General features: G+C 40.3%; 1 pseudogene; it reads left to right on the top strand.

Moving 5' to 3' along the window:
* The first annotated feature begins 2,291 nt into the window (after window positions 1-2,291).
* On the top strand, window positions 2,292-3,769 carry LOC123839086 (tubulin alpha-8 chain-like; annotated as a pseudogene).
* Window positions 3,770-27,393: the final 23,624 nt, after the last annotated feature.

Here is a 27,393-nt window from a genome sequence, read left to right as displayed (position 1 = left end):
TGAAGAAAATATGAGTTTAGATGACAAACAAGACTGGAGATATAGGCTTGAGGTATGCAGCCTAAGAGCAATTATATTCATGATGTCTTCAGAGTAAACAGCAAAGAGAAGGAGGACATAAGGCTGAGCCTCAGAGAACTCTTGGAAACCAGAGAAGAAAGAAGAGCAAGCAAGTCTAACGTAGGAAGGACAATCGAAAAGTTCAGAAAATAGACATTTCTATTTAAACATGGTTAGATTTAGCGTCTTTCCCTCCCAAATCACCATTGAAATGCTAATTAAATAATTTTTGAAAAAGCATTCACTCGCAAGGATTAAAAGACCAGGTGAGGAGATGACAGTAATAAAATCATGGAAGCTTGGGAAGCAGGTAAAGAAGTCAGAACTGTCTAGGTAGACTCAAAACAAAAAAAAACAAAAAACAAAAAACAGAAACTAAAGCCAGCAGTGGAGCAAATATATTTGCACCACAGAACCCTGAGAGGCATGGGAATTGGAGGCACTTGATACCTCTGAAGGTAGGCGTGTAGGTGAACTGAAAACAGAAGGATTGATACAATTCTGTACATTCCACAGCAGTTATATATATCAAATTCCCTTCCCCAGCCAGCATGGTTTGACAGTGCCCTAGACCTAACCTGGCAGAATTCTAGAGGTCTATTCTCTAGAAAAGTTGAATCAGAGTGACTTTGAATACAAGATTACAAATCACAGCTAAGCATAGGATTTCCTTACTGGAAACAGGACTAAGTGAAAGTCTGCATACAGAATAGTACCCTTCCCCAACCGAATTCCAAGAATGCTGGGAGCCCAGGCTGGATTCCTCTCTGGGAAAAACCAACCAAGCTCCAGAGAAGATCTGTGAATGTGAGCAGCTTCAGGCACTCCCCAGTGGAAGAATGGAAGCTTCCTAACAGTGAGGCTTACTGGTCATCTGGTACTGACTTGGGCACACATGCACACATGAACACAGCCTCCAGATCCCATGGTAGAGACACTCTGACAACTGAACAGTCAGAAATCATTAGACATTTAGGAAACACTTCTTCTTTTTTTTTTTTTAAAGATTTTATTTATTTATTTGATAGAGAGAGTGAGAGAGCACAAGCAGGGGGAACAGTAGAGGGAGAGGGAGAAGCGGGCTCCCCGCCAAGCAGGGAGCTCGATGCGGGGCTCGATCCCAGGACCCTGGGATCATGACCTGAGCCGAAGGCAGATGCTTAACCATCTGAGCCACCCAGGGGCCCCAATTTAGGAAACACTTCTAACATGAAAGACAGAAAAGGGAGAAGGGAGGAAAGAAAGAAGGAAGGAAAAAAGGGTGGATCCGACTTGGAGAAAATGAAAATAATGTAGGGGCAGACGAAGACATCAAAAAACAAGAGAGATCCTCAAAAATATAAGTTATTTTAAAAGACACAGTCAAATAACAGTAAAGAATTCTTGCAAATTATGATCACTGAAATGGAAACAAAAAGCGGTAGAATGGTTGGAAGATACAGTTGAGGAAAATTCCCACAAATCAAATAAAGAAAATAAATATATGACTGTGGAGGAAATAAAATGAAAAATTTTAGGTAATCTGTTCAGGAAGTCCAACTTCTGATGATAGCAGTTTAACAAAGAAAAAACAGGGAATGAGGTGAGGAGGAAATCATCAAAGAAATAACACCGGGAAAGAACCCTCAGAGGAGAAGTACGTAAGGTTCCATATGAAGAGGGTTTTTCAAGTACTCAATATGTTAAATGAAGAAAAGGCTGATATCAAAATGCATAATCATGAAATTTCAGAACTCCAGAAACAAAGAGGAAATCCAGGAACTCTGGTGTAAGGGCTACATACAAAGGATGGTATAGGAAATCATAATGGCAAAATTGGAAACAAGAAGACAATGGAACAATGCCTAAAAGTACTGAGGGGAAATCACTTGCATAAAAGAATTCTATTTGCAGCCAAACTATTGATCAAATGTAAAGATAGGATAAAAACATTTTTGGAAATGCAAAAACAAAAAAAAAGTACTTTCTCTGCATTTTTATTAGGAAGCTACTAGACTAGAGGCTTACTACCCAAAGGGGAGATAAAACAAGAGGAAGATTTGGGATCCAGGAAACAAGGGATCCAACAGAGAGAAAAAGGCACAGGGAGTCTACACAAAAATGGCAAAGGGGGCTTGTAGGTCATCAGCCAGGAGCCAGTCTAAACAAGAGCAAGGTGAAAAGGGCTTCTGGAAGGGGTTATCTTAGAAAAGGACCATCTGGGATTCATGGTGTTGCTGGAGACTCGTAATGCGTCTGCAGTCAATGACCCTCCACAAACATCACCTGTTGGAACAACCATGCCTGAGTGTATCTCCACCCATGTGGGCCAGGCGGGCGTGCAGATGGGCAATGCCTGCTGGGAGCTCTACTGCTTGGAGCACAACATCCAGCCCAATGGCACCAGGCCCAGTGACAAGGCGCTGGGCAGCAGCGATGACTCCTTCAACACCTTCTTCAGTGAGACCAGGGCTGGCAAGTATGTGCCCTGGGCTGTCTTTGTGGACCTGGAGCCTCCTGTCATAGATGGGGTAAGAACTGGCATTTATAGGCAGCTCCTCCACCCTGAGCAGCTGATATCTGGCAAGGAAGATGCTGCCAACTACTATGCCCGAGGCCTCTACACTGTGGGGAAGGAGATCATCGATCTTGTGCTGGAGAGAATCCAAAAAATGACAGACCAGTGCACCGGGCTTCAGGGTTTCCTCATCTTCCATAGCTTTGGGGGTGGCACTGGCTCAGACTTCACCTCCCTGTTGATGGAGCGGCTTTCAGTTGACTATGGCAAGAAGTCCAAGTTGGCATTTGCCATCTACTCCACCCCCAAGTATCCACAGCAGTTGTGGAACCCTACAACTCCATCCTGACCACCCACACCACCCTGGAGCACTCGGACTATGCCTTCATGGTGGACAACAAGGCCATCTATGACATCTGCCACCGCAACCTGGACATCTGGACATCAAGTGCCCCACCTACACCAACCTCAACTGGCTCATCGGCCAGATCGTGTCCTCCATCACGGCCTCCCTGTGCTTTGACGGGGCCCTCAATGTGGACCTCACAGAGTTCCAGATGAACCTGGTGCCCTACCCCCTCATCCACTTCCCCTTGGTGACCTACTCCTCCATCGTCTCAGCTGAGAAGGCCCACCATGAGCAGCTGTCAGTGGCAGAGATCACCAACACACTTTGAGCCCTCCAACCAGATGGTCAAGTGTGACCCCCGTCACGGCAAATACTTGGCCTGCTGTATGCTCTACCACAGAGAAGTGTTGCCCAAGGATGTGAATGCCGCCATTGCCACTATCAAGACCAAGCGTATCATCCAGTTTATGGACTGGTGTCCCACAGGTTTCAAGGTTGGCATTAACCACCAGCCCCCCACAGTGGTGCCTGGGGGCGACCTGGCCAAGGTGCAGTGGGCAGTCTGCATGCTAAACAATACCACAGCCATCGCCGAGGCCTGGGCCCACCTCGACCACACGTTTGACCTGATGTATGCCAAATGGACCTTTGTGCACTGGTACGTGGGCGAGGGCATGGAGGAAGGGGAGTTCTCAGAGGCCCGAGAGGACCTGGCTGCCCTGGAGAAGGATTATGAAGAAGTGGGAACAGAGTCTATGGACGGCAAGGATGAGAGCAAGGAGTTCTAGGGGGTCCTGGCATCTGCGACATCTGGTCTCTCCCTAGTTTTGTATTTCTCATTCCACTGTTTCCCTAACCCCCTACAAATACAATCAGGGTCTCAAGCGAAAAAAAAAAAAAAGTAAAGGACCACCTGATTTGTTTGATTGTCATAAGGGAAAACTTACCCCTTTGTCCAAGATTTGGGGATAAACTAGAACAAAAACAGAAAATGAAAGCAAATGAAAAAGAGAAAGAGAGTTATTGATTCTAGGGAGAATAACCAGAACAGACAATAAAGGAACTGGTATCATCATAGACTTAGCTGTGAAAAAGATGTACATAGTCCAAGACTTTGAATATTGATCTAACCAAAATGAGTGAAGGTGTTTGCAGGGAGGAACAGTGTGAAAGCCAAACCTCATCATTAAAGGTAGGAAACTCATAGTTAATACCTAAAGGTCAAAAAGAAAAATTTAAATAACAGTGTAAGGTTGTTATTCAAAAACGTGATCACAAATACTAGAATAGGTTAGAAGATTTCAAACTTGTTGCCACTGAAGAAGACTCAGGAGAGAAAGGCTGTCGGGGCTGCTGTTCTTAATTTTAAGCCTTTAAAAGAATTTGTCTTTTTAAAAAAATTGTATCTACATACACCTTTATAAAAGCTTTAAAAATAAAAGGATAAAATAAGAGAATCCAGGGGCGCCTGAGTGGCTCAGTTGGTTAGGCGACCGACTCTTGACTTCGGCTCTGGTCATAATCTCAGGGTGTGAGATGGAGCCCAGTCTCCAGCCCCAGGCACAGAGCCCGCTTAAGAGTCTCTCTCTCCCTCTCCCACTGCCCCCTTCTCACCCCCGCACGCACGTGTACACTCTCTCTCTCTAAAAAAAATTAAAAATAAGTAGAATCAAGGTATCAAAATAAGTCCATAATCTAGGATCAGATGCATTTATGGTAATAAATGCATATTTCAAATTTAATGACAACACCTGTTAAAAACAATCTATCAAGTTTTACAATTTCAAGTTAATATACTTTTTTAAGGAAGAACAATGAGAGGATTATGATGGAATTATATAGCCATTGTATTAAAAAGTGGCTTTTAAGATAGTTTCAGTTACATTAAGTACACTCCAAAATCTTAAGTATTTTGTATTTTTTTTTGTAATGTGTACCAATTGTTCTTTCCCAAGCATGTGTTCATTCTTTCCACTATTTATTTATTTATTTATTTATTTTTTTTTTTTTTTTAAAGATTTTATTTATTTATTCATGAGAGACAGAGAGAGAGAGGCAGAGGGAGAAGCAGGATCCCAAGGAGCAGAGAGCCCGATGCGGGACTCGATCCCAGGACCCTGGGATCATGACCTGAGCCGAAGGCAGACGCTTAACCATCTGAGCCACCCAGGCGCCCAATTCTTTCCACTATTTAGAAACAACACTGGGTAGATGACATATAAATACAAAATCTCCTGTCCTCAGAGGTTTAAAAAATTCATTTCCCATGTTTTCCAGAGGTCTATCTGGGAGAATCCATCATTGATTTTTTTTTTCAATTCACTATTTGAATAGTTTTTCCCATTTGTAAATATGAGTATCTCCAAACAGTGGCTCACAACACATTTCAACTTAAACATATAAACATTTCAGTGGGACAGAAAACTGCACTTTATTCAAACAATAGATTAGAGATGAAATAGTGGTTTTAAGGTTGTTTTTGACATTTAAAAAGGGCTGAAGTATTTTCATCCCTTTGCTGCCTGTTGTTTCATGAGAGACCTAATAACTTTGAAGAGAAGGTCCCAGCACATTATATACACTGAAACCCCGTCCAATGCAAAGTGATATTTTCCTTTCTATTTTTCATTTCTGGATGCTGGCTCCAGTCAACAATATAATCATTTTCTCTTATTGATTTTCTTATAAAATGTATCCTTGTTAGATTCATTGATGACTATACATTACAGAAGCACCTGATAAAATTTCATTGTGTTATTACCACCACACAGGAAATGCTTTTTGCTGGATGAGAATAACTACTTCTCAAGGTGAAGATGAAACTGTGTTTAATGCAGAATTCCAGAGAATGGCATCTTATTTGAAAACTAATCATCAAGAACTCCCACCCTCAAATCAATTCAATATTATTCTCTGCTGAGAAGATGCACAGTATCACTCTAGCTTGACCTCAGTTTTCCAATTTCAAAAAAAAAAAAAAAAAAGATGAATTTTCCCACTTTAAACACTTAAAAACTTAAAGCTTTAGCTCTTCAAAAGAATTCTGATACACTCATGACTGACCTGTGCAGCGCACCTCCTAAATCACTCTGTGTAGTTTTTGGCGGTCTGTATCTGATTAACTTGGACTGATTTGGGCTAGATTTGTTAAACAACTCAAGTCAAATAGTGACTTTGCATTTGCAGAGTCGTGCAAATATGTAACCCATAGTTATTTTTTCCTTTTGCATTTGGGGGCATCATAATAAAGTATAATATCATTGGGTCCTCTTTTCTACTGAGAAATACTTAAGTCCTTTCTTTCATTTTACCAGAATTATAGGCTTCCTGATATTCCTAAAGCACCACAAAAACAACAAAGGCTACATTTTTAGAAATGTATTCAAGGGTTATGGATTATTCCTAGGAAGTCTACCTAAAAAGGAAATAAAGTGTTAATATTATCACTTAAAAATCTGAAAGGACATAATCTCTTCAGTTAAATTTTGTCTCAAGCTGTGCTGCCCCTAATGGGGTGGCTCATGAAGATACTGCTTCAAAAACAATAAACTTAATTTTTTTTCTTGGTGGGAAAAGATTTTTCGAAAGCATTTTCATATTTAAAATTAGAATGATTGTTAAATTTAAATAATAAAAGCAGTCAGAACCCCACCCCCCTATAGGTTAGATGACAGCAAATTTATGAATAAAGCTAATTTTAAAAAGTAGGACACTTAAAGCTAGCACTTTGCTACATAAAAGACGGCCAATGATACTGCAACACTCTCTAACTCAATCTCCTCTGAATTAGAGAATATTTTAAATCAACGCCGTTTTATTTCTTTAAATCACACACGATAGGGACACCTGGGTGGCTCAGTGGTTAAGCAACTGCCTTTGGCTCAGGTCATGATCCCAGGGTCCTGGCATCGAGCCCCACATCGGGCTCCCTGCTCGGCAGTGAGTCTGTTTCTCCCTCTTCCTCTGCCTGCTTGTGCTCACTCTCTCTCTCTCAAATAAAGAAATAAAATTAAAGAAAAAAAAAAGCTTGTATTAAATCACACACGATAACTGACACAGCTTCAGGACGCTACTAATAAGAGGTTCCTTAGGGACTTGATCGACACATAGGGAAACAATTCACAATAAGCATTCTGATTGTACATGATCGGCTGCTTCCCCAGGCTTAAAACAGCATGTACACTAAACTGGCCTTTGTAGATTATTAATTTGCTTGACAAATCCTTTCTGCAATCTCGAGGTAAGAGCCCAGCTCTTATCTTGACTATCAGCCTTCTTCTGACTAAGGAGGTTTCAACTCTAAGTTTATAAGCAGCCTACTGCTTATAACCCAACTTTGCTCCTTAATACCTGACTGCCTTTGGCTTAAGCTGGAGCAAGCTATTTTCATATCTGCAAGCCTTAGTGTCCCCATGTGAAAGAGGTGGTGAGGGTGAGAGTGTGCAAGTTCAAGCGAATCAAGTGTTAAAATCAAATTTGATCCTGAAAAAAGATGACCGGGCCGATAGCACTTTTCTCCATAAATCATTTTGAGGGAGTCCTGACCACAATAACATCCCACTTGGCCATTGTATTAAATGTGTGTAAACAAAGTGACTCTTTTAGCCATTCTAAAAAATATGCACTTGGGGACTTATAAACAGCATATTTTTATTCATTAAATCATTTTTAAAATAGGCTGTGAATGAGAACTTAAGAGTGCTTAAGAAAATATTATTCATTCTGCAAAAGAGTTACTCCGGCCTAGAAGGCAAACTGGTCACCTGGGACTATTTTAAAACCACAAGCAGGAAGAGGCAGAGGTCATTGCCCTCCTGCCTCTAAGACAAGCCAAACCTCCTCAGACTTGGCCCATCCACTCCCAAGTTGGGGCTGGGCCATCCACTGGGGCTTTTGTAGTCTGGACAGGACCAAGATTTTTTTATTTCAACAAGGCAGAAAATCACAAAACTAAAAACAAATTTGCTGTAAGGAAAAAAAAAAGTACTTTGTGTTCCAGATTTTATTTTAAAACATTTATTCAGCCTTCTCTATGATTTCAAGCCCCACAGCCCAAAGGCATTAAACTGTATTGAAGCTTAATGGTCTGAAAAGTTTCCTTTTGAATTAAAGCACATCCAGTTACGAAAGGGGGAGGGGATGGCATCTGCAACTAATCTGAAAGTTCCATTTCGGGTGCTGGACTTTGAGCTACATAAAAATAGCCAGCAGAAGACTTTCAAATCACACAGAAGGGAATATGATTTCTGGGAGCTGGGTTTCTAGACCAATGCCTCACTAAGGGGATTTTCCATTAGTGCAGAATGACCTAATAGAGAGGTTTAGATGAACACTGAGAAGAGAAAAACAACCTACCTAAGCTTGTCCAGACATTGCTCCTTCTCACCAGGTGCTTCACTTATTGTAGAGACAAATTCTAGGGACTTGCATTTCATGGATAAAATGGGGCCTTTGTCTCCAGACCAGTGGGCCCCAAAATAAGAATGGTATACCGGGATATGAGGAGAAATTTTAAAGTATTTTATTTATGTGTACTACTTAGATCATCTTCTTCAATTTTCTGTTTGATATACGTAAAGAACATGGAACATCCTCTAAATAGGTAAATGTACCTATGATGGGTACTCAGTTAAGGAAATTTAGAGACAATTCCTGTAGACACCATACCTGATGTATAGCCTCGGCTTCCGCAGGAACTGAGGGAGGGCTGACAGTGGTTGTTCTAAACCTTCGTCCATGGAGGAACCCCTTGCATGTTGCAGGGCCAGTCACAACTCAAAGAACCTGACTGAGGACAGCTCTACTGACTGGATTTTGTTCTGCTTCCTGCTCTTCTGCCCTTCATTAAAAAAAAAAAAAAAAGTGCTACTGTGCATCATTAACAACGGCACTATAACAAAGTACAAACAGCTGGGTCCTGTGCAAGTCTTGATTAGCAACTGTCACTGTAAAACATCCGTATTTGCATTAGTGCAACACAGGGTAACTCTGACACGATCGTGTTCCATTCGACACCCTATTTCTTGTGATAGTGAGCTTATCTCAGCAATAGAGAAATGCTGGCTATCAAAGTGGACATTTTTATTATCAACTTCAATCTGCTATTTTTGAAGAGCTATTTTTGTCTCCATACAAACAGGATATGGAGCACAACTTTCTTTTGTTGATTAAGTGTCAGTGTTTCCTCTTTTGAGTGTAAGTTGCCTGAATGGCTGGTTAGTGAAAGGAGAACGGGGTGGTCTCTGAGAAATACAGATTCAGTTTCTAAGCTTCAGGATGTTCAAAGAAAGAAAGAGTAACACAAACAACTAGTTAAAGATTTGAAAAAAAGTATTTTTAAATATCTAAATGACTTAACATTTCAAAGTAAGAAAGAACCTCCACCCTCCAATAAAATATCCCTTCACTTTAAGAGATTCCAATGGACACTGTATTTAAGCAGTTTAAACAGTTTTTGCTTTTAAAAAGTTTACATCCATGGGGCACCTGGGTGGCTCAGTTGGTTAAGTGTCCAACTCTCGATTTCAGCTCAGGTCATGATCTCAGGGTCATGGGATCGAGCTCCTAATCAGGCTCCATGCTCAGCAGGGAGTCTGCTTGAGATTCTCTCTCTCTCCTTCTGCCCCTCCCCCCAACTCATGTGCTTGTGCTCTTTCTCTAAAAATAAATAAGTAAATCTTTAAAAAGTTTATATCCTCATAAGGTTTAAGATACCTAATTTTAAAGATTAAATGCCTGGCAAAGTCCTCCAAGTCTCAAAGAAAATGATCAATATGACCAATTGACCAGTCTGCTTCATGGGTAACAAGTATACTCTTTCCTCAAGACCCTTTTTTCCTCCTTACTCAGGTGGCCAAACCCTGGCAGGTCCCACTGTTATAATCTCTCATAACATATCTCTTGGGGACCTTTATCATAAGTATTTAAACAATTGTCTTCTTCCGGTTTTAAGATTTTGTAGATTGACTTTTCTGTTCCCCCACATCCCATTTGAAAACCACCCCTAAAACAATAGGAGAAACAAGAAACAAAAACACAACCTCCATCTCTGATGAGACTCGGAGTCATCTGCAACCCCCCACCACAGTATACACACGTGGAAAGCAGGTGGAAGGTGGTAATAGACTTGACTAAGCAAAAAGGGCAAAAGCCAAGCGCTCATAGAGGGACATACTGAGGAGAAGCCAGCTCAGCCAACAGAATCCCCCAACTGGGAAAGCCTCAGGAATGGGAAGCACCAGGGGCTGGGGGGTGGGAATTAAATGCCCCATGAAACCAGAGCGTTGGGCTGACATCTTCAACAGAGCAGTTGTTCACTCCCTCCTCTATCTTGGATCCTCACCTCCACCCTGCAAGGCCCGGCTATGGGAAGTGTGTTCTCTGGAGAAACAGAAACAGACTCAGGGACACAAGGCACAGCAGAAAGCAATGGAGAGATGGCTGTGACTGCTCATCTTCATATTAAACAACGAGATGGCTGGCTCTTCTCCCACCTTCCTTCTAAATGCAATAGTCAGATTTATACCTCCTTAACAAAAGATGATAGCCCCTTAATGGAAAGCCCCAGAGAACAGACCAATATGTAGTTATATCTGGGGGCTTGTCGATGAAAAAGGCAATTCACAGTCTGATGATTCTACAGTGACTCTCACCAGCTAAGTTTCTCATATATAGTGTCTCCAATCTTAAATATGTACCTCCCTATGTTCTCAGCAATTTTCCTTTCAAAATTTTTTCCTAAGGGAGCACTCACACAAGTGGACAAAAATGTGTATACAACAAACCCTAGCACAACAATATTTGTAATAGTAACAAACTGGAAACCTAAATGTTTCCAACAATAGATGGCTGGTTAAATAAATGTTGTAACCATTAAAAAGGATCAGTATATGTATTGACATAGAAAGATACTAAGGGCCTAGTGATGGTGATAAAAGACAGGTTTAAAACACTGTATGTTATAATTCCATTTATATAAATAAGTTTATATATGCATAAAAACATGAAGATTTTTAAAAATAGTGGTTCTCTCTAGAAGGCAGAATGAGAGAACTTTCATTTCTCTGCATTACTTGAACATTTTATCAAACTTACATCAGAAAATCAAAATTCCTATTTAGAAAATAAAATGTTACAGATAATTTTAAATATGGCCCTTGATCTTAATTATAAACTTATAGACAATAAATACCAGACATTTGAGAAAATCCTCAAACATGCCGGACAGAAATGTAAACCAATAAACATGGTAGAGGGAAGAGAGGACCTCTAAAGTGAGGAAATCATGCAGGGAGCAGAAGAAAACATCCAAAAAAACTATAATTAATGTCTGCAGGGGGTAAAAGAGAAAATATTGCATTCATGAAACAAGGTGAAGCTCTAAAAAGGGAACGAACAATAAGGAAAAGCTTTAGAAAAGAAAAATAGGGCCACCAAAAGAAAAACTCCAGAAGACCAGAAGACAAAGTCAAGAAAATCTAAGGAAATAGACGATGAAAGAAAAACATGAGAAAATTAGAGTATCAATGTAGAACACTGAACAGCTGATAATTAGAACTGACAAAAAGAAAGAAAGGAGAAAATTCTCAAATAAGTAAGATAAGAAACATTTCCAGTACTGAAGTTTGTAAATCTGAAAAGTGAAAGGCCTCCTGAGAGACTACTATCATGAATGAAAAATGTCCACACTGGGAAATTTTAGAACAATAAGGATAAAGCAAAGATCCTAGTATCTTCCAAATGGGAGAGTTCTAGACTCGGATATACAAAGGATCAGGAGTAAGAACGGCATCAGATGCTGGAAGGCTGCATTAGACCCCAGAGGACAATGGAACAATGAAGAGCACTTTCAGTTTAGAATTCCATAACCAAATTATCATTCCAATGTGAGGGCAGAAGAAAGATCATGTACAAGATGCAAAATATTAAAACGAGTTGCAAAATGTTAAAACAATTGCCTCTCCTGCCCCTCCTTCTCAGGACCTTTTCTCTCACAAAACAAGTGAACAAAACAAGGATGAGTAAAACATGTGCTTCATGAAAATAGGGAATCCAACGTAGGCAAGAGGCAAAAGAAAATCCCAGGACACAGGCCTCAGAGCAACTGGTTCCAACTGATTAGAGCAAAGACCCAGAATCCAGGAAAGATGTTTTCAAGGAGAAAAAGTCAGAAGGGAGGGTGTAGGGAGAACCTGACAGAGTATCAGATAAAGTAACTCTGAGGGAAATGGGACTGAGCAACTATAAGAAAGGAGGGAAAGACCTATAAATGGGTACAAAGAAAACAAATCCAGTGACAATCAAGGGAATTAGTAACTCCAGGGAAAGTGAAGAGTTACATGGTAGGAGAAATGTAATCACAGTACACTAGTTGGCTCAGACAACAATGCTGACCATCATAATTTTATAAATTCGGAAACGCTGATCTAACCAAAAATAATGGGGAAAGACTGGAGGGTGGTGTAAGCGAGCTAGGTCTTCAATAGTGATGAGTAAAAGTGATGGCTCAACAGAGAGAAGCATACACTTATTTAGAAATATGGAAGTCCTACCAGAAGAAACAAGCCGAAGAACTGAAAGTAGTTGAAGGGTGGGGACCAGAGCATTTCATTACATAGTAAATAAGACCATTCCTCTCCATGGAAGACTGTTACTGCTTTTACCTAAAGATGAGCATCAGTCCTGATACTCTACTACAAAAATTCAGCCTTAATTCTATGTTTTAAAAAGTAGACTATCATGTCTTTGTTCAGTGTTTAATAACCATAGGCAAAGAAATTCCTCCCATCCTACCCCTTCATCACAGGCCTGCAAAGCCTTCTCCACCAAGATGAATTGGCTCAGACCAGACACTCTACTGGCCTGAATAAAATACAGATGTGCAACAGTCTCCAACTTGCATATGGATTTGTTGCAGAAATTCCTGGGCTAGTTAGTTGTCTGGAACATGGGAGTCTTTTTTCTTCCCTACCTCTACCCCATAAGACATGTTTTAGATGATTATTCCTCTCAGAATTCTGGATGGTAGCTTTCTAGGGTCAATGGGATGGGGGGCGGGAACCATAAGTCTGATGTAGGTTGTTGTTAAGACTGAGCTTCTGTGTTGGATGGTGGGTTTATGGACACTTAGTATAAAATTATAGTATAAATCATGAAGTATAAATACAATATAAATCCTATAGTATAAATCATAAAATTATAATAAGTAAGCAACAAAACTAGGCCCAGTGATAAGAGTGTTTCATGAACCAAAAATTATCAGCCTATTTCTATGTTCCTAAAACCCAGTGGAGACAAAAATATGTCAGCCCCAAATCCTGTTTAACTAATGATATAACAGATGGCACATTTGCCCATATCTTCAGCAATTACATGCAATACATATTTATTTTTAATAATATTGTTCAGTATATTTTTTGAGGGTTGACTAATTTTATTTTTTAAATTTTTTTATGGGAGTATAGTTGATACACAAGGTTACATTAGTTTCAGGTGCACAACATCGTGATCCGACCTCTCTATACTATGCTCTGCTCGTCGCGAGCATTGCTACCATCTGTCACCGACCGTATAACGCATAACACTACCATTGACCGCATCCCTATGCCACACCTTTTACTCCTGTGACTCAGTCATCCCATAACCGGAAGCCCGTAGCTCCCACTGCCCTTTACCCATCGTACCCAACCCCACACCCCCCTTCCTCTGGCAACCATCAGTGTTCTCTTTATTTACAGGTCTGATTCTGCTTTGTGTTTGTTTATTCATTTGTTTTGTTTTTTAGAGTCAATAAATATTTATTAAACATCTCCTAAGGGGTAAGGCACTGAGCAATCCTCTGATTACTGTAATCAAGAGAGACACGGCCTGTGCCCTATGGGCACTGAAGAATCGCCTGTATCTTTCAAAATTCAGAAATTATATTTAAATACATGGACCATTCCAAATGTGTTAAAAACATACACATAGTAGTTCTCTTATGCATCCATTGCTGGTCATCAAACAAAAATGAAAAGAATTAATAAAATGGATTAGAAAAAGTATATTGGTTTTAGCTTGATTGTGGGTACTTGTGAAAAGCAGATTTAATCAGGAAAATGGAGAGTTCCAAGAAGGTCCAAGCAGGGACCCCTTTTGAGGTTCTAAGAGCTGATGATGCTGGTCCTTCCCCCTCCCTTGACACAGACATCCTTGAGTACTGCTTTAACCTTATTAGTCAAGATCAGGGGCATATTTAGGTCACAGATAATAGTGAATATATGTTAATACTGAAAAAGTAACCAAAGTCTCTAAATTCTCCTCAAAAAGCAATTTTCCCCATGATTTTTTATTTTTTCTCTCTCTTATACACCTTCTTTTCCAGAGTTTCTCTCTAATTCTCTTGAGTTGCTTCCTCTCATCCTAAAAATCTGTCTGAATATCTCAGTACCAAACAGGTTTTCACCCAGAGATCCTGGTTGATACCATACCCCACATACCTCCCAGACCACACACATATACATCCTGATTTACATACTGCACACACACACACACACACTCCACGTGCACCTGACAGCTCACATCGCCAGCAGGCTCCCGGGCTTAGCAGGCCCAAACCTGCAGTCATGATCCCACTTCAGGGCTAAGGCTTCCCGTGGGCTCATTCAGAGAAAATGTTCTAACCATGCAGTTACGCCTTTGCCACGGGCTGCAGGCAGGCGAGGCCTGGTTCCGGATGCCCACACATACAACCCAACCCTCCTGCCCCCCAGAATAACAATGCGATAGGAAAAGGCAAGATAGTTAGAGGGAAGACGGGGGAGGGAAACATTCACATTTGTTGAATAACACTTACATAGCATGTACTTTTTGCCAGGCCTGTTCTGAGTGCTTTACAAATGCTAACCTGTAAATAATAGTATCTATTTTTTACTATTATTTACACTGCAAGATGGAAAGATGCTATTATTTACACTGCAAGATGGAAAGATGGAGGCCAGAGAGGTTAAGCAACTTGTCTAAAGTCACACAGCTGTAAGGTGATGGATTTGATCCACGCAGTGTGGCTCCCGAGTCTGTGCTCTTAATTATGACTCTGTATAACTCCTTGAGCCTGAGATAGAAAGCCTAGTCTTTACCCTCCTAATTCCTGGGATAATCAAGAAGCTGTTTTTCTATCAGAAGGCATAGAGAGAGGTGGGGCAAGTGCTTGAGAAAAGCCAAGAAACTTGCCAGCCAGGCAGAGGAACAGAGGTTTAGAATAGGGATCAGGGAAGGAGAGTCCTGGGGGACAGGATCTTTTGACAGTGAGAGTCTGGTACTCCGTGGCTGGAACATACCTGGGGTGGGACAATGCTAGCGGCTAAGGTAGGGGAGGTGACTCCAGTCCCGGAGGCCACTCATAAATAGGAAATAAACCAGAAGTGGAGGTTAAAGGAGGCCTGAACTGATAAGAGGACACTGGCTACGTGTGGATGTAGCACTCTGGGAAATGAAGCTGAATCACTCTCATCCGAGAAGCAGATAAATAGCATTTACAGACCTTGGCTTCTTTTCAACTCAGTGAACGTTCATCAAGACCGTCTATGAGGAAAGCATAACATTCGGCAGAATGAATTAAGGAGCATAGTCCAGAGTTTTCTCACCTTAGCGAGGTGTTTACATTTAACTTGATTGTGGGCTTGGTATGCATGAGACGTTCAGTGGGGACCTCGGCCACCAAGGGCCCCTGAGAGCAGCCTGCAGCACTGTTTGCAAACTGAGAGCGGCTGGGCTTCTCGGAAGCATCACCAGTGGGAGGTGAAAGGAAATAAATAAAAGGGGGGAGAAACAGAGGAACCAAAGTTAGTCAAGATAAAAGAAATCCACAATAGGAAGGTCAGCCACTCTAAGAATAAGTGTCCTGCAAAAACAAAACCAGGCCAAATATAACGTCTCCTACCTCAGCCAAAATCATCTGCCTTTGGAAGTCAGTGTGATGTTCTGGTATTTTTTTTCTCCTTTATTCCCTATAGGCTCTTCTAAGGTAGGCCATTCTCTGTGAGAAGATATATGTGAGCAAGGTTTCATTTGACATCTGTTTTCCAACTATGAAATTTGTGTTGGTTATTTTTAGAACAAAAGATAGTTTAAGAAATAAGTAGGTGCCCATATGTGATACAGGCTAGATAGCAGTAAATATTTTTAGGATTATGTCTAAAAAATTCAAACTGAAAAGTAGAAAAAAAAATAATGTAGATCTGAAGTTTATCTAAAGGATCACTTATTTAAAATTCAGCAATATAATGTATCTGTACCTCAATTTCCCCATTTGCATACTGCACTGTTGTTTGCATAAAATGACTTCCCTGACCCCTCCCGGCCCCCAATCTGTGAGGCCAGCATGATCAGTTGGGTTTCCAGTAGTGGTGATGGATTTGCTCTGATCCACCCTCACCCTTTCTCCCATTTCCGCCCATGATGAATGGGCACCATTACAAGATGGCGACTGGGGTTAGGAGTGCAGCCTAGAGGAGCTCATCCCCATGGGGGAATCAAACGCTGGACCTTGGCCTCTTTTGTGTGGTGCTTTAACCTACTGAACTAATCAGCCACAGAAAAATAAGGATGCTTATCACTGACTTGCCAAATAGAAGTGCTATGAGAATATATTTTTTTAAAAAAGGAGAGAGATCTTAGAAGCTTTGCTTCTATAGAAAACAGCTATTTAAATACCAACTAATATTATTATAAGTCAGAAACAGGCAACGGCAATAAAAGCTGTTTCTCTAAGTCAACAACTGGCTGGAGACTACATGTGTCTACAAAATGAGTTTCATAAGATCATGCTTATTTTAGAAACATCAATACTAAAACAGCAGTAACAGAAAGTGTTTTTCCCCTTAGTTTAAGCACTGCTTGGATATGCATTATATCCGGCCAAGCAATAACTAAACAAATTCTTCTCTTAAATTTCCCCCAAGTTCAAGTATATGGCTTTGAGGACATCACAAGCTTTATAAAACAGCCTAGCTTTAAGTATGCAATAATCGCTCATTTCCTGGCCATTAATTCAGACATCATGCAATCACTCAAAGGCATCCATTTTCCTTTGCTGCTATTTTGGGGACTGCTGGCCTATTGTCATCCCTGCCTTAGACCCCTGACTTAGTCGTCTTTTAATTAGAGCCAGCGAGAGTGACAGGCGGAGTCAGCCTGCTGAAGGTGATCCATCACATGGCTCTCTGCTCCCTGGCCTCCTAGATGACAGTTTATAAACAGGACATCTTGGGTATCAAGACAGCTGCTTAAGGAAACAGAAGAACAAATGGTGACCATCTTGTAAGCTACTTCCCTGAGATTACTTTAGTCCAGGGCTATATTTACTGACTCTGTATTTTGATTAAACATCCAAATAAACTTTACCAATGATGAGTCTTGGAAGATGCTTTGTCTAAGCTTGCCCTCAAACACACTGATGTCATACCCTAAGAGTTGCCCAAGGTGTTAACATACATACTTCCAACTGAGCAACTGGGCCTATTTTTAATGGATCCTCTTTTTAGCTAAACCCTGGCCATGCTGACCAACAGCAAAGGTACCAGTCCTGGAAAAGAAGAAAATAAAAATCAACTCAATGCTGGTAGGCTCTTTCACTGCCATTACAGAAATCACTAATTATTAGCCCACAGAACACTACTATTCAACAGTAGTTTCCAAGTAAAACTAAAAGACTGACTTATGTCTGCTGAAGTCTAACCCTGTTATCCCAGAGAGAAGACCTATAAGACCCATAGTTATATTAGGCTGTAATTCAACTCTACAACCGGAGTGAGCTGGTGCATGTTCTGGGTGCTGGGTTAGACACTCAGCCCTGCACTGGAGAAGCTCATAGCTAGAGGGAGTGGTGCTGGTGAGGCTGAGGGGAACAGCATGACACGTGCAGAACCAACACTGTGATGCAGAAGATGCTAAGAGGCTAAGGCTAGAGCTGCACTGGCTAGATTTAACACAATACTTTTATGTACTGTGGAGTGTGACCTTGGGTGGCTTACTTAGCCCATCTGTATCTCAGTTTCATTACTGTCTGATGTATTTCTTTCCAGTCCTCTGAGTGTGTGTGTGTGTGTGTGTAATCTTACACACAACAGAGTTGAAATTTTAATTTTTGTACATTTATATCTTATTTTATACACTTAAGAGTATAACAAAAGCATTTTTCCATGTCAATGTTATTTCTCATGACTGTATAAGAACACAACATACAAATATGCATTAACTTGCTGGACACCTACATTGTTTCCATTTTTCACTATAATAAATATTTTTCCTACCTTCCAAAAGAGCTTAATAGTACTGGGTTGAAATAGTCCATGAAAACAGTATGGAGGTTCCTCAAAAAGTTGAAAATAGAGCTACCCTATGACCCAGCAATTGCACTACTGGGTATTTACCCCAAAGATATGAATGTAGTGATCTGAAGGGGCACCTGCACCCCAATGTTTATAGCAGCAATGTCCACAATAGCCAAACTATGGAAAGAGCCTAGATGTCCATTGACAGATGAATGGATAAAGAAGATGTGGTATATATATATAATGGAATATGATGCAGCCGTGAAAAAAACTGAAATCTTGCCATTTGCAACGACGTGGATGGAACTAGAAGATATTATGCTAAGTGAAATAAATCAATCAGAGAAAGACAATTATCATATGATGTCACTGATATGTGGAATTTGAGAAACAAGGCAGAGGATCATAGGGGAAGAGAGGAAAAAATGAAACAAGATGAAACCAGAGAGGGAGACAAACCGTAAGAGACTCCTAATCTCAGGAAACAAACTGAGGGTTGCTGGAGTGATGGGGGTGGGAGGGATGAGGTGGCTGGGTGATGGACACTGGGGAGGGTATGTGCTATGGTGAGCACTGTGAATTATGTAAGACTGATGAATCACAGACCTGTATCCCTGAAACAAATAATACATTATATGTTAATAATAATAAAAAAATTTTTTAAATAAAGATTACACACATATAACATGAAAAAAAAATATCCCATGAAAGATTTGTCTAAAATCCAATCATTTAGGAGATAATTATGCCATAACTATTTGATTCTTCCTTAGCTTGGTCATGTTCTCTTCCATTTTTTAATAAGAATGCAGATTTTACAAAGACTGTACAATAGGATCCAATTCAATATTAAACAATGAATGTTGATTTGACCTCCTACTGTATTTCCAGGCATTGATCTAGGCGTTGAGGATAGAGCAGTGAACAAGAGAGATCAACCTCAGATGGTAACTACATTTGTGGTGAGCATACAATAACATATAAACTTACTGAATCACTATGTTGGACACCGGAAGCCAATAGCACATTGTGTGTCAACTATACTTTGGTTAAAAAAAAGACAGACCAACCAACCTCAGTCTTCAAGGAGTTTGCCGCCTAGCAGGGAAGACAGAAAAACAAATGCACAAGTAAACATAAAGTATGTCAGAAGCTGGTAAGGGCCATAGAGGAAAAGCTTGAGAGAGACAGGTAGGACCTACAGGTTGGGGGAAGTTCTATTTTTTTAATAGAATAGGCAGGGAATAACTCACTAAGAAGATGATATTTGAGCAGAGATTGAAGGAAACAAGGTGGAAAAGTGGTCCAGACTGAGTAAACAAGAAAGATCATGAAGGCCCTCTGGCTGGAGACGAGGAGGTGAAGGGAATATGACAGATGTGTTCTGAGAGGTAGCAGGGGCCAAATCATGTTTGGCCTAATAGGCCTTTGTAAAGACTTTGAGTTGAGTTGGTAGACATGAAATCCTAAAAGATGCTTTCATACACATTCTGAAAGTCCACTTCTTTCTAAGGAATGGCTCTCAAAATAACATGATTTGCTATGAGTTCTAGTTGATGTATTTTTATAGGCCTGCTTCCCATTCTAATCCACCAATATATGTCCTATTGGACTCATTCTTACCCAAATGGCTATTCATGAGCTCAAGATCTTTATTCTTGAAAGTTTTGTTGTTTTGTCAAGAAGAGAGAAGTACAGTAGTCCCCATCCCTCCCTTACCTGCAGTCTTGTTTTCCTCAGTGTAAGATACTCATAGTCAACCACAGTCCAGAAGCAGATGATCCTCCTTCTGATGAAAGGTCAGAAGGTCAATAGTAGCCTAACACTACAGCACAAGGCCTATGTCATTCACCTCACTTCATCTCATCACACAGGCATTTTATCACCTCCTATCATCACATGAAGAAGGGTGAGTACAGTAAGATATTTTGAGAGAGAGATACCACATTTGCTTAACTTTTATTACAGTACTTTGTTAAAATTGTTCTCTTTTATTATTGTTGTTAATATCTTACTGTGCCTAATTTATAAATTAAATTTTGTCATAGGTATGTATGTATTTTATTTTATTTTATTTTTTTAAGATTTTATTTATTTATTTGAGACAGAGAGAATGAGATACAGAGAGCATGAGAGGGAGGAGGGTCAGAGGGAGAAGCAGACTCCCCACCGAGCAGGGAGCCCGATGCGGGACTCGATCCCGGGACTCCAGGATCATGACCTGAGCCGAAGGCAGTCGCTTAACCAACTGAGCCACCCAGGCGCCCCGGTATGCATGTATTTTAAAAAATAGTATATATAGGGCGCCTGGGTGGCTCAGTTGGTTAAGCGACTGCCTTCGGCTCAGGTCATGATCCTGGAGTCCCGGGATCGAGTCCCGTATCGGGCTCCCTGCTGAGCAGGGAGTCTGCTTCTCCCTCTGACCCTCCCCCCTCTCATGTGTTCTCTCTCTCATTCTCTCTCTCTCAAATAAATAAAATCTTTAAAAAAAATAGTATATATAAAGAGAATTTAATACAATCCACGGTTTCAGGTATCCACTGAGAATGTCTTGGAATGTATCCTCTGTGGATGAGGGGTAAGGACTACTGAATAAAGGCAAAAAAACAAAAACAGCTAAAAGTAAACATTTTTCTGAGTACAAAATTGGTTTCCATAGAGATCAGAATTGGGACCATCTGATGTTTTATAAGTGTTCTGCAAGAGAGCACAAGAGAAAGCTCCCAGAGTATAGACAACACTAAGATAGCTAAAATGTGAAGGGCTGATAGGAGCAAAATACTAAAAGGATCTCTCAAAACTCTGTGATTTGATATAAAATTGAAAGATGAGTGTCAGCATTTAGAGAAGTCATGCAAAGTGTTTCTATGAAACTCCACAGTCTGGGCTTTTAGTCTTGCCAAAGAGTTTAAGGGCTTTCTCTAATACACGCTGTCCCCTGCCATCTTCCTGCAAGCAAATAAATGAATATATGTGGATGGTATCAGAAGATATAACAAATAAACACTATTTCTTTCAATAAACATGTTCTGAACATAGACTATGTGCAAAGCACTACGCTTGCTATTGGAAATGCAAAGCTTCTGGTCTTACAGTGTAACAACTTGATGGAATGTGATGAGTTCTCTCCTAGGCGCACCACATGATGCTGTATGGAAAAAGAACACATAGCTTAGATGGTTGGGGTCAAGTAAGGTAAAAGAAGTGGTGGGAGTTAGTTGAATGTAGATGGCTGGCTGGAAAGGATTTGGTGTCCCAGAAAGAAAAAACTACAAGAGTTAAGGCCCATGGGGAGGCTTTGGGGGTGTTGATGAAGCTGTTCGGAGGGGTAGGAATGCAGAGACAGAGAGATGGGGTCTGGAAGTGATCAGGGGTGAGAGGTAAATACTTGCTCTTACCCTCATGAGAACGATGGTACATCCATGTCTGGAAAAGTGTATACAATTCTGGCCTCATATTCAATATCCAAACATGACCAGAAGCTTAGACAAAAGACAACTAAAGTGATCATGTGGGTGAAGCATTTCTCATAGAAAGAAATACTAAAAAAAAATTGACTCCCTATCCAATAAAGGCTAAAAGGAAAAATGTACCAAAATCTATGAAATTAAGATAAACAATGAGTAGGATAACGATGTGCTTGCTCATCAAATCCCAGAGATCAAATTCTAGACAAAATCCAGCCAACCAGGGCATTCCATACATAAACCCTATCTAAAGTCAATGTCTCCTAAACCTGTTGATCATAAGGATTACCTGAGGAGTTTGTTAGAAATACAGATCCCAGACCTCACTGCACAGATCACCATCCCACCTCACCTTCCTACCAGCCTCCTGAGTCAGAATCTCCAAAAGATGTGCCTTGGGATTTGTTTTTCAACAAATGTCTCAGATGATTCTTATGCTGCAGCAAATTTGGGAAACACCATCCTAAAAGTATAGGCGGGAAACTCCTAGGATCAGTAGTATTAATTGCAAAAATTCTCTCACCTGGCCAGTGGTTCATCTCGAATATACCAATTAGCACTATGTTAGATGGCTTGAATCCCCTTGAGCGGTGGTACCGATGAAAAGTACAGAAGGTTCTCAATGATATGGGATGTTCCATGATGCCTGGGGCTATTTGTGGATAGCTTGACTGACCCCAGATCTCCCCAGCCTCACCAAGCCTCTGGAGACCATGAAGGTCCAAGTAACAATATTTGACTGTGATTAGCTCAGTTTCCCAAGGGCTTGTGTAAAATTTCAGCCTCCTTCAAAATGTCCTTTGTGGTTTCCTCAAGTTCTGCCCCTCGGAGCAAGTCCATTCAAAATCTTCCTCTCAAGAATCATCATGGAAGCTGACAAGCCACAGGCCATTCAAGGGAGCCACCACCTGGCAGCTGCAACTCCTGGTCCTCCTGTGTCCCTCTCCGGTCTCCCTCCAGATGCCCTTCTCTTCAGCCCCGCTCCTTCCTTCAGCCTCCCGGACCATAAATGTCTGAGGAAGGGGTCGGGACTTGCACTGCACCCCCACTCTGTGCTTTAACTTACCCAGCACTATGCTGCTGCAAGGCAGTCCCCCCAAAAAGGCATGATTCTCACCTGCTTGTCAAAAAATGGATTTTAACATTCATGGCTACCATTTTAAATAGCATCCCAAGTAGATAAAAGATTTTTTTAAACATATCTAGAATAGAAATGGTTTTGCCAAATTTCAGCTTGAGAGCATCTGAAATACTTAGTGTCCAAATCAATAAGATTATGGGGTTTCTGCATCCTAGGAACCACCAAGAAAAGACAATTCTTGTACTGGATTTGTATAAGTTGCCAGCAGGTGGAAGACATATGAAGCTTAATAAATATGGTACATGGGTGCTTCTAAAACATACTCGTATTTCAATAGTTTGTGATAAGTGAATATGTTCTAAGTAAGAGCTCAATTAACTAGAATCGCAAATACAACTGTTTCACACACCAATTCCAAAACCCCCAAAGGTTTAGGACAAGGTTAATATTTTTGTAAGTCTGAGTCAAACTGATCCCTTGTATATAGTCATTTCCCTGATTGCTAAAACCTTCAACAAAAGGCAGAGGAAAGATCACAAATCAATCAATAACAGATGTTGATTCACTATATGGGGACACTCAGTCTGAAAAATCTGGGAAGACCTCTTCTTGGATAACATAGAGGACCAAGAGAAGTTTCTTCTGGGCAAAAATTTCTCACATCCTAAACAAGTACAACCATTGTAAAAATTATGTTTACAACTGAACAGATGTTGCCAGCCAAGATCAGAATCAGCTTACAACAGCGAAGTGACTTAAAAGAATTACATGAAATGTCACAGGGAGTAGAAGCCATCACCAGGCGAGGCACTCCCATGCATAACCTATTATTTTTAAAACACATATTGCCTTCATGAGACAGTGTACAGGCCTTTGATAATGGTAATTCTCCTATTCAGATGCTTGCCCATGAATGGGATATGTTCACTCTATCACTTTTGTTTCTCCATATAATTAACGACTGGCCACTTACGATGTGGACTCTTATTTGGAAAAGGGGATAGTTCTCTAACGATGTCAGCCTTAGTCTAGGCACCTATCAACCACTTTTCATTATTCAACATTTTGTATTACAAGACCCTTTTCAAAATAAATTATGAGCCAATATATTTGTTCATCTGGTATGTTTGTGAATCCTAGACATACATCAATGTTATTTTCTTATTTCCCCTTCAATTTACTGGATAATAGATCTTATGCTGAAATGCTTCTTTCAATTAAACTTGCAGTAGATCTAAAGATTCAGGATTGTAAGTTCATTACAGTGGGAGCAACACAGGAGAACAATACCATTGCTGGTGGCCCTGGATACCCAGATGTAAGGGTGGGAATTCCTTATAACAAGTTTCAAATTGAATCTTTGTGTTGAGCAGATTCAATTCCTCTGAAGGAGACAGAATCAGACATCAAAATCCAATAAAAGGAATACTGGCATGCAAAATCAGTAGTTGTAAAATATTTAACAAAAGCCAAATATTGAACTTGGACTTGGAGAAGAAGACTTTTTTCCTACTGTGACCTGTTGGAGATGAAATGGAAACACCCAGTCTCATATTGAGCCAGAAAACAGAAAATGATCATGTAATCCAGCTCAGAGTAACTCCCTATGGACTGGGGTAAGAGAAGGCAAACATCCCAGGGGTGTTTTCATTCCCAGAATGTTTACATTATTATTTAATCATTCTAAAAGTTCTAAATGTGGAACAGGTAAGTTGTACCAGGATCTCTGGACAGAGACATCTGTCTCTAAAAACAAAATACACATGTATTTTGGGCTTATTTTAGACATACTTCTGTGCTAAATTCATTGATACATAAATATGAATATTATAAGAATGGTCTTTTTCCAAGAAGCCCAAGAACTAGGGTTGCCAGATTGAGCAAATCAAAATCCTGAACACCCATTAAATTTGAATTTTAGATAAATGATAAATAATTTTTTTTAGTATAAGTATGTCCCATTCACTACTTGGGGCATACTTATACTAAAAATATATTCATTCTTAGGCTGAGATTCAAATTTTACTGGACATCCTATACTTTACCTGGTAACTCTACCAGCTCAATGTTACAAAAGGAGACCACACTTGAGTCTACAGATAAGAAACTAAATTTGAACTAATTTACCTGGTTCAATATTACCCGAACACCATGAGTACTTAGGCAAAAAGCAGTAGATTTGGTACAAAGGAAAAATCTCAGTGATAATCTTGTTCCTGCTTAAAGTAGAAGGACATTGCATGCTATCACAGTGCTTTTATTCTTGTTAAATTCCCTTGAGTTAATACAATACAAAGCCTTAATACTTTGCATTTTGTAGTAGCCTTCCAAACAGGAAGACCGGCATCTCTATGGGAATCTGTGCATTTCTAACAAGACCACAGTGACAAGGGGCTAAGTACACTCAGTTACATTTAAATTAAAGAAAGAAGGGAGTGTTAATGTGGCACTTATGCTTTGAGATCGGCAAACTTGGCGTGTTTATTTATTGTTTGGGGTTTAAGGTTTGGATATGCGTGTGTTTGAGGGCTTTCCCCTTAAATCAGAAAAGAGCTGACTGCACTGATTTAAACAGACTATTTTTTAAAGTCAGCAATAAAAAATAAAATTATAGATATTTTGGGCAATGCAAAATACATATATCTCTTTTTATAAATATGTACCTGTAAAAGGCACAGAACACCTCTGATTAAGCATTTGCATAAATTAAGAAATTAGAAATTAGGGGCGCCTGGGTGGCTCAGTGGTTAAGTGTCTGCCTTCGGCTCAGGTCATGATCCCCTGCTCAGTGGCTCGGTGGGAAGTCTGCTTCTCCCTCTCCCACTCCCCGTGCTTGTGTTCCCTCTCTCGCTGTCTCTCTCTCTGTCAAATAATTTTTATAAAAATTAATTAATTAATTAATTAAAAATTAATTATAGTAAAAATACCAAGGTGACTCAAGATCAAAAATTATCCTGCATAATTCATTTCCAAATACATGGGATATCTTAGAGACTAAGGAAATTATTCAGCCATCTCCTATACTCTTGGGTATTCTGGTTTTTTTAGTATACACAGAATCCCATTATTGGGGCATCTGGGTGGCTCAGTCGTTGGGCATCTGCCTTCGGCTCAGGTCATGATCCCAGGGTCCTGGGATCGAGCCCCACATCGGGCTCCTTGCTTCTCCCTCTCCCACTCCCCCTGTTTGTGTTCCCTCTCTCACTGTGTCTCTCTCTGTCAAATAAATAAATAAAATCTTTAAAAAAAAAAAAAAAAGAATCCCATTACTTCCCATTACACATCAGGAAATCAGAAACTGATTCCAAAATACAACTGAAATTGAACTTCTTTATTACACACATTAGTTTCCCTCTATTTGTCCAGAAATCACTTTAGCACAAGAAAGTCACCTGGCAGTAATTGACTCACCATAGGTGCTCAGGAAGTTGTGTGAAATCAAGGAGTCCAGCAAGATTTGTTTGGAAATAGTTCAGATGGCACATACAATATTAAAAAGTGTTGAATGACCTTTAGCATAGGTTTTATTGAGTAAGGTTTGAAATGAGTTTTTTTGAAAAATCTATGTAGTTGGAGTCTAAGAAAACGTACATCAGGCCCTAGCTTGGTTTTCGGCTCTAGTTCTAAGATCTCCCAAATTGTGTACTGGTTTTCTCTGCATCCAGGAAAGATTCCATTTGTGTCTGTGGAAGGAGAGCAGCAGATATTCCTGGATCTATTCACATCTTCGAGGAGCCTGGCCAGGAGGCTTACCTACTACTCTCTACTTTACCAGCTTTTGTTTCAAATATGATTCTAGCAAAAAGACAAACACATTCTTTATTTTTTCTAACATTCTAACTCCAAATAAAATGAAATATAAATTTAGAGTTTCTTCACCAACACAATGACAATAAGGCCAAGATCACAGCTTGAACCCCTGGATATGTCAATTGGCATACTACAGAGAAAGACCAGGGCATGAAAATAAATCGTAGCCCTCCCTACTCACCTGCATTAATGATGCCTTAATAAATGGCAGGAGAGAAATGAGACTACTATGCATTTGACATTTAATCAGCTCAGCACCTATAGTGTAAGTATTAGATGCTCATTTTACAATTGGAGAAACTGACTTCCCAAGGTCACAAAACTAGGAAGCAGAAGTGGTAAGATTTGAACCCAGGTGTGATTGATTCCAAAGGCTGCACTTTTTTTTTTTTTTAAAGATTTTATTTATTTATTTGAGACAGAGAGAATGAGAGAGAGAGAGCACATGAGAGGGGGGAGGGTCAGAGGGAGAAGCAGGCTCCCCGCCGAGCAGGGAGCCCGATGCGGGACTCGATCCAAGAACTCCAGGATTATGACCTCAGCCGAAAGCAGTCGCTTAACCAACTGAGCCACCCAGGCGCCCAAAGGCTGCACTTTTGCTAAGGCATCGTGATGCCCCCCACTACACCAAGAGCAGATGGCTTACAGCAGACCATTTCTGCTAGTGGCTAGTCAATTTGGTATATATATGTGACCAAGACTGGATTGGGGATGTCTTTTCCTATCTGAAAGGGCAGCAGACAATTCTGTTCTTTTACAGGATGAGAAATGTCAAGGTTTGGACAAATTAGCTCTCACTGAAAACTGCAATGGGACAC

Source organism: Mirounga angustirostris, unplaced genomic scaffold, assembly GCF_029215605.1.
Source record: "Mirounga angustirostris isolate CCGP_5_RB_7025 unplaced genomic scaffold, mMirAng1.0.hap1 SCAF_3, whole genome shotgun sequence".
In the NCBI taxonomy this organism is placed as follows: Eukaryota; Metazoa; Chordata; class Mammalia; order Carnivora; family Phocidae; genus Mirounga; species Mirounga angustirostris.
This window is presented reverse-complemented; position numbering and strand designations above follow the sequence as displayed.